Below are 4,574 nucleotides of genomic sequence, written 5' to 3'. Positions count from 1 at the left end.
TTCTAACCATAAGTTAACATCATTAAAACCTGTTTCAGCGGCCATGGTATCTTCAAAGGTGGGGTTAGCAATGGCCATCATGTCTTGAAAGGTCTGGATATGAGGTTTTAATGGGTTGGGGACCATATGGGTGGCCCCTTGCCACTCAGAAGAGTTGCACATATCTTTGAGGTAGAAATGCCCTAATTTATGGTAGGAACCCTTTTTCCAATACATTCCCATCACATACTGGTCTGCATCCGTTGGGCTTGGATGCTCAATGTTAAGGATTAATTTCATTGGTGTACCCCCCCCAGGCTTTCTCAAAGTCATCCTCTGGAGAAGGGATCTACCATGATCATCTACTTTAGATAAGGCACTTTTTGGTTTGTAACCCCAGGCAGGCCCGGCATTCCATCCCGCCGCCCCCCAATGGTCACAATTGTGCCCCCATTGCTTGTCAACTACACAAACATATGGGTCTTTTGAATGAGGGATATCTCTATAGATACTCTGGATTTGTGATGTGGGAAATGGGCATTCTACAATATCACAGTAATCAAAGGTATAAGTAGCCACATGGGTGCACGATGAATTGTACCAGAAGGTGTACCCACTAACATCTTTGGTGATGGCTACTTGCTGGGCCCTTATTAGGCTAATTAGGGAGAAGGTGTACCAGAGGTACATGTTTGTGCGGTATCTGCTTCCTCCGGGGCAGGAGACTTCTTGCAGTGGGAAGCGTGGATCCAATGTGGCCTACCGGCCAGTTTGACGGAGGTTGCGGTAATCAGGAGAACTTGGAATGGACCGTCAAATCTTGGTTCCAGGGTATTTTTCCGCACAAACTTCTTGACCAGAACCAAATCTCCGGGAAGCAGGTTATGGGTACCTGTATCCAAATCGGGATCTGGAATTGAAGAGAAAACTTGGGCATGTATTTTGTTTAAGGCACTTGCAAGTTCAGTTACATAGTCTACTAAAACATCTGATTGGAGCTGTAACTGCTGCGGATAATAACAACCTAGTCTGGGTGCTGTCCCAAATAGAATCTCATATGGGGACAGTGAATGCTTCCCTCTAGGTGTGTGCCTAACACTAAATAAAGCTATTGACAGGCTTTCTGGCCAGGGCATCTTTGTTTCTTGTGACATTTTTAACATTCTGGCCTTTAGAGTGCCATTCATGCGCTCTACTTTACCACTACTTTGTGGGTGGTAAGGGGTGTGGAAGGCTAGAGTCACCCCTAGAGCAGTCCAAATTTCTTTAGTCACTGTTGCTGTGAAAGCTGGGCCTTGATCACTTTCAATGACTTCTGGGAGTCCGAACCTACATACGATCTCTGTAAGTAGGCGTCTTGCGGTTGTTTTTGCAGTGATATTGGTCACTGGGTAGGCCTCTGGCCATCCTGAGAACATGTCCACTATGACTAGTGCATATTCATGGGGCCCGCTCTTGGGCATTTGGATGTGGTCAATTTGAATTCTCTGGAAGGGGTACATGGGCTTCGCCAGGTGTTTTGCAGGCACCTTGATTGGTTTTCCTGGATTGCATTTTGCACAAATGACACAGGCCTTGCAGAAGCTATTGATCAATGTTGTAATTCCAGGTGCTTCATAATACTTCTGTATGAGGGCGGCCATCAATTCTTTTGACAGGTGTGCGGGCCCATGTGCCCATTGGACAACTGCTGGGTATAAATTCTTGGGAAGACAAAATTTGAAGTTGTTGTAATATACTCCGTCCTTTTGGACAGCTCCTTTCTTTTTCCATTTCTGGATTTCTTCAGGAGTGACTGCAGCTTGTTGTTCTCGCAAAATTCGCAAATCAGTAGGAAGAGTTTGCAGAGCAAAAATAGGAACTTCCTCTTCTTCTTGTCCGGACACTTCTTCATCCACTTACTGCAGATCCCTGGCCGCTAGCTTAGCAGCCTGATCAGCTAAATGGTTGCCCTTTGCTTCATCTGTATCCAATTTCCCATGGGCTTTGACTTTCAAAACGGCCACTTCTTTAGGGAGTAGGAGGGCATCCATTAGCTCCTTGATTGCAGTGCTGTGTTTGACTGGTGTACCGGCGGTAGTAAGAAATCCTCTTGTCTTCCAAATTAGGCCGAAGTCATGTGCCACACCCAGAGCATATCTTGAATCTGTATAGATGTTGGCACGTTTTCCTTCGGAAATTTTGCATGCTGAAGTCAGAGCCTGTAATTCAGCTTCTTGCGCAGACATTGCTGGCGGTAAAGATGATGATTTGATAACTTCATCTGTTGTGGTTACGGCATACCCTGTATGGTATCTTCCTTCTTCATCAGCATATCTTGAACCGTCCACAAACAGGGTAAAATCTGGATCTGGTAATGGATTCTCATGTACAGTTGGTAAGTGCACTGTTTCCATTTTCATCTGTTCGAAACAGTCATGAGGTGTTTCTGGGTCATAATCATTCTTTATGACCAGATCTTGAAATTCCTTTTCCAGGAAATGGCGTGGCCATGCTTCTAGAAGGTCAGTTGTTGGGTATTTGGCAATACCATTCTCCTGTAGCTGTTCTTCATCCATGGTGGCCCATAACTTTGCCATGGGCCCAAGATCATTCCATGACCTTGTTTTCAACTTGGTAACAGGAATATGTGGGATAGCAGTATCCCAATGGCGGTAGAGGTAGTTAAGTTGTTGAGGTAGTTGGACCAAGACCATGCTATTGCCTTCAGAGTCACAATAGAAATCTTGAGCAGTGAGCTGCACATCAGTCCAGTGGTAAAGCTCATCTTCATAGCAAGGTTCGGGAGTAATGTTTGGTTTGTACCACATGGTACAAAAGGCGTAATCCGGGCCTTCACAGAGAGGATTCTCATCTTCTTGAAATGTCAAATGTGGGTGCATGGTCTTCTTGATACACCCACAGAGCAGGTAAATGTAGGTCTCATCCGTGATGAATCCATAGTAGATACCCCCCTCAGGGAGTGGAAGAAGAGTGGATGGATTAAGCACTTGACATCTCTGAATGGAAATGTTGTCAGGCAAGAGAAGATGACACTGTAGGCGTAGGTGTCTGGCTGGAGACACGTGCTTGAGCTGGACTTGGTTGATAATGGCAGAAATGTCATGAGGGGCCAAAACAACCAGAGGGTGGCCAAGGACCAGGTCTGAGGTTCTTTCTATGAGCTCTCTTGCAGCAAAAACGGCCCTGAGACAGGAAGGAGTCCCTCTGGCCACAATGTCCAGTTGACATGAGAAATATCCAATAGGCCTCTGGCGGCCTCTTAAGTCATTAGTTTGGGTGAGAACTCCTGTTGCATGGCCTTGTCTTTCAGAGACAAATAATTTGAAAGGTTTGGTATAGTCAGGTAGGCCCAAGGCAGGAGCAGAAGCAATGGCACGTTTTAGAGCATTGAAATTGTCCAGAGCTTCATTGGTCAAACAGAATGGGTCAGACTTAAGTGCATCATAGAGAGGTTGCATAAGTAGAGAGGCTTCTGGGATCCATGCTCTGCAGTAGGAAATGAGGCCTAGGAAGGCATGAAGAGATTTTGAAGTCCTTGGAGGTGGAATATCCAGCACAGCTCTTACCCGGTCCCGAGTAAGATGTCTGGTACCTTGAGATAGGCAATGTCCAAGGAAAATTACTGAAGATTGGCAGAATTGCAGCTTGATGAGTGAAGCTTTGCATCCTTGTTCTGCCAAATAGGAGAGAAGACTAATTGAACACTTTTCAGTAGTGGGTATATCATCTCCACAGAGCAGTAAATCATCCACATACTGGAGCAAAACAACTTCTGGGTGCTCAGCTTGCCATGGGTCAAGGATGGTACCCATGGCCTTTGCAAATTGACTTGGAGAATTTTGTGCCCCTTGGGGCATGACAGTCCAGGTATACTGTTGCATCTCATGGGTGAAAGCAAACAGGTATTGACAGGATGGGTCCAGTGGGACACTGAAAAAGGCATTGGCCAGGTCAATGACTGTGAAAAATTTTGCAGATGGTGGGACTCCAGAGAGCAGAGTATGGGGATTTGGTACAAGAGGGGTGTCCAGGACAGTAGCTTCATTGACAGCACGGAGATCCTGAACCATCCTGTACTTCTCTGGCTCACCTTTTGGAGTTTTCTTTTTCACAGGAAACAATGGGGTGTTGCACTCAGATTTACATTTTACCAGGGCACCCTTCTCCAAGAGTGCCTTGATTTGGGTAGAAATGGCTGCAGCCTGTGCTGGTTTTAATGGATATTGTGGCTTTATTGGTAACTTAGCTCCTGGAATAAGCTTTACCACCACAGGGGGAACATTTAGGTGACCTATGTCCTCTGGGCCTGAGGACCATAATTTGGCGGGCACCTGTGTTTTTAATACCTCTGGGAAATTGGACCTTAATTCTGCTGCATCCTCACAGGGCTTTTCTAGGTGCAGCATCAGAGGCAAGGAGCACAAGGCTGAGGTGTCTGATTCAGATAGAGGTGTAGACATTTCTACCTGCCCGTCTGGGGTGAAGGTGATGGATGCTTGCAGGCGTGAGAGAACATCAGCACCTAACAGGTTAATTGGGCATGTGGAGGATACCACAAAGCGAGCAAGCAGGCTAGAACCAACTCGTAGTGG

This window comes from Pelobates fuscus, chromosome 1 (genome assembly GCF_036172605.1).
Source record: "Pelobates fuscus isolate aPelFus1 chromosome 1, aPelFus1.pri, whole genome shotgun sequence".
Taxonomy (NCBI): Eukaryota; Metazoa; Chordata; class Amphibia; order Anura; family Pelobatidae; genus Pelobates; species Pelobates fuscus.
This window is presented reverse-complemented; position numbering follows the sequence as displayed.